Genomic DNA, 12,835 nt, shown 5'->3' on the forward strand with positions numbered 1-12,835 from the left:
TAGCAGTGGCAAACTCACAGTTAGGAAGTAGCAACGAAAATAATTTTATAATTCGGGTCAGCATAACATGAGGAACTGTATTAAAGGGTTTAACCGACAAGAGGGAGGAAGGGCAACTGTGCTTTGTGGTCGCCAGGGGGCAGTAGTTTAGGATAACTTAAAGGCCAGGGTGGACAAATCAGAGGTCATGTTAAAGGCTCCAGCGTTAGGAGGGTTGAGAATCACTGCTCTAGAGACTATCTCAAGTAGTGCAGATTGCCTTGGAATTCCTCTTCATTCTCGTCCAAGTGCTGGAATTTTAAACTAATGATGTCTTTCTCAGTTTGTGTTCTGTATTTTTTTAAAGAATTATTTATTTTATTTATATGAGTACACTGTCTTCAGACACACCAGAAGAGGGTATCAGATCCCATTACAGATGGTTGTGAGTCACCATGTGGTTGCTGGGAATGAACTCAGGACCTCTGGAAGAGCATCTCTGAGCCATCTCCCCAGCCCTGTGTTCTGTATTCTAATAGATATTATTCAATAGACTTGGAAGTGGATGGGCCTTAGCTTTTATTACTACTACTATTATTATTATTATTATTATTATTATTATTATTATTATACAAAATGCATTCTCTTTGTCAGACAAAATTTTGGCGGTTAACTCTGACAGTCCAGTTTTGTATCTATTTAGTATAGGCTTGTATGCAAACATGATCATTTACGTGCACGAGCTCGTGGTAAACATGCTTTTTCTTGACTTGCTTTTATGTCCTCAATGAATAAAGGGCCGCTTGACCTGGTGTCTGGGTTGTTGTCTCAGTTCTCAGGAGACTGAGTCAGAGATCACCAGTAGAGGGCACTCCTGGCTACATAATAGGAGTCTGTTAGAAAAAAAGGGGGGTGAAGAAAATGATCTGTAGCTCTTTTGTAAGTACAAGTGCATCTGGGAGTGGCAATTACAGGACTGGAAAATCCTGTGTTGGCTACTGAGATTGGGGGGGTCATCAACAACCTTATGGTACCCTGAACCCTGTGAACTACAGTGAGGCAGCAAGAATAGCATGAATGGGGCTGGAGAGATGGCTCAGTGGTTAAGAGCACTGACTGCTCTTCCAGAGGTCCTGAGTTCAATTCCCAGCAACCACATGGTGACTCACAACCATCTGTAATGAGATCTGATGCCCTCTTTCAGTATGTCTGAAGACAGCTACAGTGTATTCATATCTAATAAATAAATCTTGAAAAATATTTAAAAAAATGGCATGAATGTTTCGGGGATAACCTACTTCTTTCTGGTTGGATTTAAGGCCTGCTCCACAGGAGGGAACGCATACTTAGTACTGTAAAGCTGACCCAAAAAAAAAAAAAAATTCATGGTTGGCTAGCTCTCCATGGTAACCCTGCCACACAATGTCGAACCGCTCACTAAATGTATAAGCTCTACACACCTGGAGTACTGTGGCTCTCAGCCCTCATTAGAGAAATGCCTTTGTGTCGTGGATGGCAGAATACATTTGTGATATACAGAAAACCACAACTGGACCAAGTGCCAACAAGTGTCATGTGGAGTGCTCAGCCACAAACACGTTTCTATCACTCCGCCCAATAAGACTCAAGGGCCGTTGAGGAAGATGGGGGTGTTGGGGTGGATTAAGAGCCAGAGGTCAGGGCTGGGATTTAGCTCCAGTGGTAGAGCCCACCTAGGAAATAGGTTCGGTCCCCAGCTCCGAAAAAAAAGAACCAAAAAAAAAAAAAAAAAAGAGCCAGAGGTCAGGGAGGCCCCAAGTGAAATAGTGTCTTCAGGACATTCTAGGACTACTACAGTCATGAACTCAGAGCAGCTGTGGTTGCTGGCACAAGATCAAGCCAGCCAACATTGTAGCATAGAGGTGGGAGGGGCTCATGAGCTCCCACCCCTAAGTCTGGAGGAAGGAGCAGAAGTTTCCTTTAGATGTGTGGCCTCATATCCATGAATACACGCACAGCATAAATTGGACTTGGTGTGTTATTTTTAAAAACAAAAGAATTAGATTGGGTCTAGAGGGATGGATGGTTCAGTGGTTAAGAGCACTTGATGTTCTTCTAAGGGATCCAGGTTTGGCTCCCCAGCACCCATACGGTGGCTCACAACCACCTGGAACTCCAGGTCCAGAGTATCTGATGCCCTTATCTGGCTTCTGAGAGCACCAGGCATGTATGTGGTACACAGACATACATACAGGCAAAACATATACACATAGATCTTGTCTCAAGAAAATAATTAAAAACTATTATCGGTTGTGATTAAAAAACACATAATAGGACTGGAGAGATGGCTCAGTGGTTAAGAGCACTGACTGCTCTTCCAGAGGTCCTGAGTTCAATTCCCAGCAACCACATGGTGGCTTACAACCATCTGTAATGGAATCCGATGCCCTCTTCTGGTGTGTCTGAAGACAGCTACAGTGTACTCATATATACATTAAATAAATAAATCTTTAAAAAAAAACACACACACACATAATAAGCAATGGCCAGAAGCGTGAGCTGGTGTAATTAATCCTTTAATCTCCACACTCCACAACCAAGGCAAATAGATCTCTGTGGGTTCAATGCCACCCTGGTATACACTGAGAAGTCGAGACCAGGGTTAATAGTGAAGCTCTGTCAAAGAAAGAAACAAAGAGAATGGGCTCAGGAGATGGCTCAGTGGGTAAAGCTCTTGCTGCCCGAATGTGAGGACCCGAGTTCAAATTCTTAGAGCCCACATAAAAGCACACTAGGTAGGTTGCTTCTGCAACCCCGCTGTTTCCAAGGCCAGATGAGAAGACTGTTGAGACAGGAGAGGCTTTAAAAGCTCACAGGCCAGCTAACCCAATACAGTTAACAATGGCGAACAAAGAGGGGCTATCTCCACGTGGAAGGCTAGGAGATAACCAAGGTTGTCTTCTTTTTTTTTTTTTTTTTTTTTTTTTTTTTTTTTCGAGCTGGGACCTAACTCAGGGCCTTACACTAGGCAAGCTACCACTGAGCTAAATTCCCAACCCCTCAAGGTTGTCTTCTGACCTAAACACATACACCTTAGCACAGGCATTGCCTCCTTCACTATGCGTGCAGACACACACACACACACACACACACACAGAGAGAGAGAGAGAGAGAGAGAGAGAGAGAGAAATGCAGAATGCCTTTATATATCCTCTAATCTGACTTGAATTGGCTTATTTCAGGCACAATGGGTGACCAGTTCTGCTCTGACACAGACTGGCCTTGCTTTGCCAGCATGCTAGCTCAAGCTTGCACTACGGCTCTCACATTCTGCTCCAGGTTGAGGTTATCAGAGAAACAGAACAAATCGATAGAGGTTTGATATAGGGAACTGGCTTACACGGTTATGGCTGCTGACAATTACAGAATCCTCAGTGCACATCTACAGGCTCAAGACCCAAGAGAATCAAAGGTACACAAGACATCCAAAGGCTGGCTGGGAGACAATCCTCTCTTGGAGGAAGTGAGTCTGTTTCGTTTCATACAGGCCTTTCAGCTGATTGGGTGAGACTCATCACATTACCAAGAACAAGTCTCTGTTTATTTAAAGCTCACCAATTTAGATCTTACTCTCACGTCGATAGGTAAAATTAGCCATCACAAGGGCTATATCTCAGTTGGTAGAACTTAGTTGCCAAGGATGCTCAAAACCCTGAGGTGGATCCCCAGTGCTGCATAAACTGGTGGTGCACGCCTTTTGCTCCCAGCAGAAAGGTCAGAAAGCCAAGGTCATTCTCGGGAATGCAGTGAGTTTGAAGCTAACCTAGGACAAAAGAGAACGGCCTCAAAATAACAACAAGGTTGTGAACCCACCGGAGGATTTGCTCACCTCCTGCTGTGACATCCAGGAAATCACAGCCAGGGAAGCCCTACATTCCAGGGCAGTTTCAGCTTCCCATTCTTTGTGTGAGCATTTCTGGGGCACTATCTAAACTTCAGTCTACAGCTGCTACTGGAGTGGCCAACGGTAGTCTCAACCAAACACCTAGCACCCGCTTTTCCTCCTTCCTGGGCCGCAACCTGTTCCCTCACTCTCTTTTTCTGAAACACCCCATTTAAAACACTGCATGAATCCCTGTCCTGACTCAATTTCTCCTTTTGCAAAACCCAAGTTAGGCAGCCACCCTCTCAGTAGCTGCTGACTCCATGACTCCTTTCCCCCTGCAGTACCCTGGTTCTTTCTGCTTCTCCGACCTCAGCCCACTAGTCTGTATGTATGAGGGAGGGAAGATGTTTGGCTGCTTGTTTTAGACATGGTGGTTTGGTCTTGTTTGCTCGGGCACTGCTTCAGATAAAACCCAGAGCATCCTGAGTTCTAATACATACTTTACCTCTAAACATGTCTCCAACCACACCCCCTTTTAAATTTTGTTGGGATACATTGCCATGTATCCAAAGCTAGCCTGAGTTTACAATCATCCTGCTCCAGCCTCCTTAGTAGCTAGGGTTACGTCTGTACACCACCATGCCTGGTCCACGGTGCTCATTTGAGCTAGGCTTCCAGCAATCCCCACGGCCTGGCTCCATATTTCCTCTTACTGCTCAGCTCAGGTCCCTTGAGGCTGTGGCATGTAGCTCGCCACATCCATACATGATCTGTTTCCACAGTTGTGTCCCTTCTGCATCCCATATCTGACTTTATGGCCTGACTGTTATGTCAATGCCCCAAATAGAAGCTGGAAGATGCAGACTTTCTCATGCCCCAGGTCTTTCCATTAATACCTCAGAAATAACTCTAGACTGGGGTTCCTCTTCTCCAGTTCCACTGCATTAATTCCTTTCTCAATACCTCTTGTCCTGCTCTAACTATAGACTTCCGTTTCCCTTCCATTTCAATACACATTTCCTGATGCCACTGCTTGGTCTTTATATCATGGATTGATCTGAGCCTGTAGCAACATAGATCAGAGCCTTTCCAGTTTCCAATATTTAAAAAAAACAAAAACAAAAACAAAAACAAAAACAAAACCAGAGAACTCTGGAAGGGGCGTCTTCAGCCCAAAGCAGTGGATGCGTAGGTATCCTCTGTGTGCAATTGAGTTATTTCTCCATTGCACTCCAGGGAAATAGCTATGGTCCTGGGTAGGACATCTTCTTCCACAACAGCTGGCTCGAGGTATATAAATTTCCTGTTCATAGTTCTCCTATAAAAACAACAACAACAACACCCAACTTGTCACTTTCAAAATGGGCTTCCTTAAAAACTAAAGAAAAATTTTAAAGAAAATCCATGAAGTACACACCAAAAGTATGGTCCATAAAAAAAGAAATAAAACCAATAAATAAAAAGACAAGTCGGGTTGGATTTTATCAAAAGTAAAACTTTTGCCCCTCACGTTGAGTAGGTATAGTATCATACTGGGTAGGTATACTCTTGGGAGGGAGGCAGAGTCAGGGGATCTTTATGAATTCAGGGCCAGTCTGGTCTACAAAGAGAGTTCCAGAGAGTTCCAGGAGAGCTGTGACTACATAGCAAAATCCTGTCTAAAAAAAAAAAAAAAAAAAAAAACACAAGGGCTGGAGAGATGACTCAGAGGTCCTGAGGTCAATTCCCAGCAGCCACATGGTGGCTCACAACCATCTGTAATGGAATCCGATGTTCTCTTCTGGTGTGTCTGAGGACAGTGACAGTGTGCTCACATACATTAAATAAATAAATCCTTTTTTTAAAAATCAAAAACAAGAACAAAGGGGTTGGGGATTTAGCTCAGTGGTAGAGTGCTTGCCTAGCAAGCGCAAGGCCCTGGGTTCAGTCCCCAGCTCTGAAAAAAAAAAAAAAAGAACAAAAACCAGGGCGGTGTCAAGGGAGCAGCTTGGCGGTAGAGCTTGAGCATTTGCCTATCATAGTCAATCCCTGGGTTCATTTCTACAACTGAAAGAGCAAACCAGCCAAACCACAAAACCTCAGTAATGAGATAGCAAAAATCCAGTAAAATACAAGCAGGCCATTGTGGGCCTTTAATCCTAGCACTCAGGAGTCAGAGGATCTTCGTGAGTTTGGGACCAGTCTGGACTACAAAGTGAACTCCAGGCCAGTTGAGGCTGCATAATAAAACCTAGTCTCACAGCCAGAATACAGCAAATACAGAGGCGAATGTCAGCAGCAAACCACTGAACTGAGAATAGGACCCCGTTGAAGGAATCAGAGAAAAGAACTGGAAGAGCTTGAAGGACTGAGACCCCATATGTACAACAATGCCAAGCAACCAGAGCTTCCAGGGACTAAGCCACTACCCAAAGACTATACATGGACTGACCCTGGACTCTGACCTCATAGGTAGCAATGAATATCCTAGTAAGAGCACCAGTGGAAGGGGAAGCCCCTAGGTCCTGCTAAGACTGAACCCCCAGTGAACTAGACAGTTGGGGGGAGGGCTGCAATAGGGGGGGGGTGGGAGGGGAACACCCATAAGGAAGGGGAGGGGAGGGGGGGGGGGGATGTTTGCCCGGAAACCGGGAAAGGGAATGGCACTCGAAATGTAAATAAGAAATACTCAAGTTAATAAAAAAAAAAAAAAACCTAGTCTCAAAAATATTTTTAAGGGCTGGAGATGTGGCTCAGTGGTTGAGAGCACCGACTGCTCTTCCAGAGGTCCTGAGTTCAGTTCCCAGCAACCACATGATGACTCACAGCCATCTGTAATGAGATCTGGTCCCCTCTTCTGGTGTGTCTGAAGACAGCTACAGTGTACTTACATATTACTTATAATAAATAAATCTTAGAAAAAATGTTAAAAAAGTATTTTTAAAAAAAGATCTAAGCACATTTTTAAAAAAGGTAAGCAATGTAAGTGCTTTTCGTTGTTGTTGTTTTGTTGTTGTTGTTGTTGTTATTTGTTGTTGTTTGTTTTTTGCCATTTTTTTTTTGAGACAAGGTCTCTCTATGTGGTGTTGGCCACCCTGAAGATCACAAGTAAATCAGACTGGCCTTAAACTCACAGAGATCCTTTTCCCTCTGCCTCCTGAGTTCTAGGCACCATTACATCCCACTTATCTTTCTCTCTTGTCTGCTGTGTAGCCCAGGCTGGCCTCCAACTTACAATCCTCCTGACATCTTGACAAGTTCACAAAAAGTTAAATATCTCCCTACCAGATGGCTGAGTCATTCCCTTCCCAGATAATTATTCACAGCTGAAAGTTTGTGCCACCTTGGGGGTGTGGCTCACCTGGTCTGCGAAAGGCCCAGCGTCTGATTCCTCAGCACCACAGAGGAATCCCACTCACCAACTAAGGTAGCATCTCCCAATACACACAACAGCATGGAGAAATCACGATCTTGCCAATCAGATGCACACATTACAAGGAGGAATGATAAGCAAGCGTCGTGAAAGAGGCCAAGGCAAAAGAAGATACATGCCGTGTGATTCCATTTATACAAAATAAAAAGCACAAGCCAGTCTAAGGACAGCAGACTGGGGTTGTCCAGAAATGAGAACACTAAAGGACAGGACTGAGGGGGACACAGGAGACTCTGGGGTGGTGAATGTGCTCTCCCGCTGTAGTGCTAATATTGGTACAAACGTAACTCTGGTCAAATGCTAAACATTCTGGTTCAACGAAGCTGAGTTGTCTCAAGAGAAACCAATTGCTCTGCTTAAAGGATGGTCCCTCTTCAGGTTTCCTGATTAAAAATTCACCCCCAAAATACAGAGGACAAATCTGGGTTCCACACCTTCATCTGTCTGTCTTCGTATGGATCTGGCCTGGTTACTTAAACCCACTCTCTCAAGCTCAGCGCACCTCTCTGACAAGAGCTTGCTATGGAGACCAGGCTGGCCTGGAATTCACTGTGTGGTTCAAGCTGACACACTCACGGTGATCCCCTTGTCTGTCCCCCACCTGCCAAGTGGTGCGAGGACGGGTGTACAACGCCTTGTCCAGCTTCCTTAAAATAATGTTAATATAAGTTAGAGAGATGGCTCAGCATAAAGAACTCTAGCTGCTCTTCCAGAGAGCCTGGGTTCAATTCCCAGCACACACCGAGTAGCCATGAATCCAGTGTTCTCTCTGGTCTCTGTGGGCACTGCACACATGTGGTGCACAGACATATATACAGACAAAAATATCCATGCATATAAAAAAATACATAAACATTTTAAATAGGGCTAATACTACACAGCCTCACAAGCTCATGTAATGACAGGCAAGAGTCTCTAATGCATCCCAGGCCCCCATTTCTGAGGTGGTTGGATTTGACTCTGTTTACTTTGTTTTTCATCTTTCCTTGAAGACAACCACCCAGGTCACAGAGACCATCCTGAGGAAACAATGAGGAGGAAGCCGAGGAGAGGTGGATCTTGGATTGTGTTCCTCTAAGAACAGGGCCTACGACCGACCTAGATTGGAGCTTTCACGGTGGGGGTGGGGGTCCCATTCCAGAAGGAAGGGAAGAGAAACCACTCTTCAGGGAGGGAGAGGATGCCAAAATGCATGTGTCGTTTGCCTCTCTCTGGTCAGGACTCAGTCCCTCCAGAGACCATCTGAAGTGATATATATATATATATAGAAGACTGTATCACAAACCTCGGGGGTAAACAGGCAGCTGCAGACCACCCAGCTCTGTGGTATCTTCTCCTTACAATTCTATCCGCTTTGGGAGAGATACAGGGATAGTCCTCTTACTCCAGGCCTTGTCAAGATCAGCAAAGGCCCACTGCAGGTACAGCTCAAACCAGAGTGCCCCCCCTCGGGGGGCGGGGTCTTACATACAAAGTACCCTGACTGCTGCCCAAGGCACAGAGCCCTTCCTCAGTCAGCAACGTGACATTATACCAGGCAGGCAAACAAGGGGGGACTTTCAGCAGTGACCACGCCCTCGTCTTGATTAGGACGGTAAGCCAGAGTTTCTAACTTCCTTAGTAACTCCCTCAGGACAGGTGTCTGGGAGAAAGGAGAAACTATAGGGAAGAGTGAGTCACTAAAGGAACACTGAGAGGAAAGGGTGGAGTGGGACATTTATCAGAAGGGCTGGCCATTTGGAGCAGTTGTTAAATCAGCTTTCTCTGTTCTACAAGGAACGTTGAGTCTGAATGCACTTCGCACTGGAAATTCAGTAATGCTTAAGGCGGTGGTTTCCTACTTACTAAGCACGTGCTACGTGTCTTCTTATTTCATTCGTCTTCCCAATAACCTAGCCTGGCAGGCACTATATATAATTAATCAAAACACAGAGAGATTGATCAAACAGCTGGTAACTATTAACACAGCAGAATTCTCGCTCCAGAGTTTGTCCCCTCACCACTAGACAATACTCTATCCCCTCCCTCCTCTCTCCCTCCCTCTCTCTCTCTCTCTCTCTCTCTCTCTCTCTCTCTCTCTCTCTCTCTCTCTCTGTGTGTGTGTGTGTGTGTGTGTGTGTGTGTGTGTAGGCTCATTCGATCTAAGAAATAACGCATGCCTTTAATCTCAGGAGGCAGAGGCAGGATCTCTGAGTCTGAGGCCAGCCTGGTAAAGAGTGAGTTCCAGGACAGACAAGGACTACACAGAGAAACCCTGTCTTAACCCCCCCACCCCCCAAAAAAAGACAAAAGAAAGGAAGAAAAGAAGGAAGGAAAAAGGAGGGGGAAGGGAAGGGAAGATGGGGGAGGGAAAAGAAAAGAAAAGAAAAAAGAAAGGGAGTTCATTAGGACGACCAGCCTGCCCCACTGGGATGAGCCTGATGAGGAAATGGGACCCTTGGTGTTAGCTGGACACAGTTAGCAAACAGAGGGGCTCTAAAACTACTGCATGTATTACAAGCCCTTACGCAGCCACAGCAGTCATGGCTACTCAAAATATTTTAAGATTTTGTTGTTTTTACTTCAGACATATGAGTGTTTAGCTGTATGTACATGTGCACCGTTGTGTCCACAGGAGACCAGAGGAAGGTGCTGGATCCCGGAACTGGAATTATAGGCAGTCGTAAGCTTCTATGTGGGTGCTGGGCACTGAACTCAGGTCCTCTGCAAGAGCAGTCAATGCTCTTAACCGCTGAGCCATCTCTCCAGCCCCTTCTAAAATCCTTTGAGTCTCGCCACACTAATAAAGAATTGAGGTAGGTCCCCTTTTCCAGTACCCTTGCCTTAAGAGTTCAGATAAGGGGCTTAGGTTCTGTGAGTAGAATCTGCTAGAACACACTCCACACTCCTTTCTGTGAGGGAATGAGGGAGAGCTTTACTTTTCTGAGACAGGAAGCACGGGTGTCACATAATCCAGTAACTTTGTGAAGTCATCTCAGCTTTGGCACAGAAAAACAAGAGGCTTTGTCTTGCATGGGGTCCTGCAGAAGGACATACTTTCAGCACTGTAAGGCTTCAAAAGAACGCTGCCAGGAGAAGGGAGGGTGGGCAGCAGCCGCTGAGGTCTGCTTCCAGGCAGAAACTTACATTGTATCTCTTTTCTGCCCAAATCCTGACTTCTCCAAGCTCAGCACAGTCCCTCAAAGTGGCAGATGGTTGCTGTTTGACTTGGTTTTCCTTTGTTTGGTTTTGGTTTGGTTTTGGATTTTTTGGTTTTGTGGTGGTCCCTCCCCCCCCATTAGGGATATTTCTCCCTTTCTGGTGAGGTACATTTTCCATCAGTTAAGGCAGAGGCAATGGACCTGTGCTGCCACCTTTTTTTTTAGAATTATTATTTATTTTATGTATGTGAGTACACTGTAGCTGTCTCCGGACACACCAGAAGAGGGCATCAGATCCCCTTACAGATGGTTGTGAGCCACCATGTGGTTGCTGGGAATTGAACTCAGAACCTCTGGAAGAGCAGTCAGTGCTCTTAACCACTGAGCCATCTCTCCACCTTTTTTTTTTTTTTTTTAAAGGTTCCTTAACACTTTGGGTTAGTTTTTTCCATTTTTTTTAAGAAGATTTTTTTTTTTTTGTTTTTTTGTTGTTGTTGTTTTGTTTTGTTTTTTTTTGTTTTGTTTTGGTTTTTGGGTTTTTTTTTGTTTTTGTTGTTGTTGTTTGTTTGTTTGTTTGTTTGTTTGTTTTTTCCAGATATAACAACAGATTCTTTTTCCGGTTCCTCAAAGCACCACGAAACTGCCACTGGGGTGGGACCAAGACAGAAGAGAATGTAAACATTGGGTTCCACCCCCTGGACTCAAGGGAAGACCCTTATTCAGAAAGGGGCTTGATGGCTGGAAGGGAACAAAATGAAAGATAGGGTTTCTGACTCTCAGCAGAGAGGCCTGAGCATACAGAGCAAGTGGGTTAGGAGAGAGCCGGACATGGGTGGGAAGAAAACAGAGGATACTTCCTAACATATCCTCTTAAATAAACTGGAGCGTAGACGCACTGTGGAACGGGGAAAGGACAGAGCACCCACCCTAGGCCAACCCCTACCTTCTGTACATAATTACAACACAAGGATATCCAGGAGAGAAAACAGCCTTGGCCCCCACAAAGACAGTGGGGTGACAGGCAGGGCCCCAAGACAGGAAAAGGAACCTAGCTCTAACATCTGAGGGAAGCCACTGGAGTGTAAGAGGTTAACTTTTTTTTTTTTTATCCCCCCCCCCCGGACCAAACCCAGGGCCTTGCGCTTCCTAGGCAAGCGCTCTACCACTGAGCTAAATCCCCCACTGGAGCGTAAGAATCTGCAACTGCTAACTGCCATTGCCATGAGCCACTGTGGTGACCAAAGGCAAATTAAGACAGCACCCCAGAAGAACTCCATAAGCGTGACAGAGACCCAAGCTGAGCCTAACTGGCAGAAAGAGTCTCCAGACTTGGTCACTGTTACCCTAGGAAAAGTAGCTGTCCCAATGCACTGTGGCTGTCCCAGACATGTAGGGAGCAGCAGCTGGCAAGGAGTCAGGGGAATTAAGCCTTAGAAAAAGGAAGAGCCTGCCAAGGGAGCTGAGAGAGCACCCCTGCCAGGGCTGCTGTTGGCTGAGGGAGAGGAGGAGGGCCACGCCATCCAGACCCAACAAGAGGTCAAAAGTAAGCATCCTGCCAGGTCTCAGCTGCTGACCTGACCCCACCATCCTGGGGTGCTGGGGGCCCCATCTGCCTTTCAACGCAAGGAAGGTTTCGGGCTTTGTCCCTTCTCCAGCTTCTGCCCCTTAACACTTTGTTTACATCCAGGCCAAAACAAAAAAGTTTGGAGAGTTTCTAATTTCTTTATCTGCAGTGTGTCTAGCCTCAGCCTGTGGCGAATCGCTGACAGTATATGGTCTGGGAAAAACTCTTGTCATGGTTGATGGTGATGTCACATGATGCCTGGGCAGAAAAGGAAACAGAAAGTAAGTTTGTCCGGTGAACTTCCTTGTTGGATTACAACACCCTCCTGAACCGGAAAGCAACACACGCGCTCGCACACCCACACACACACACACACACACACACACACACACAAGCACACACACACACACACACACATCTCCAAGTTTATCGCTGTCAGAATCTTACCATAGGCAAACTCCATGACCTAGTAATTTCAGTCAGGAACGAAAGGCGGACACCAAAGAGTTTCTGGGTTACAGTAGAGCAGGAAGGAGAGGGAAGCAGCCTCATCTCAGCACAGGGCCCCCAGGGAGAACAGGAGGCTGCAATTCAGTACACACCTCATAAATTCATCTCCGAAAAATTAGAATATCAAGTTTTAAATAAGAACATAGAGGGCTGGGGAGATGACTCAGTAGTTAGGAGCGCGTGCTGCTCTTTCAGAGGATGCAAGTTTAGTTCTCAATGACAGAGGCAGGTGGCCCACAACTGCCTCTAACTCCGATTCCAGTGGATCTGACACCCTCTTCTAACCTCATCTAAATAAATAACATAAAAATACAAGAAAATAAAAACCATCCACCCATGAACCCCTATTTGGGAACAACTCCTTA

Source organism: Rattus rattus, chromosome 12 (genome assembly GCF_011064425.1).
Source record: "Rattus rattus isolate New Zealand chromosome 12, Rrattus_CSIRO_v1, whole genome shotgun sequence".
NCBI lineage: Eukaryota > Metazoa > Chordata > Mammalia > Rodentia > Muridae > Rattus > Rattus rattus.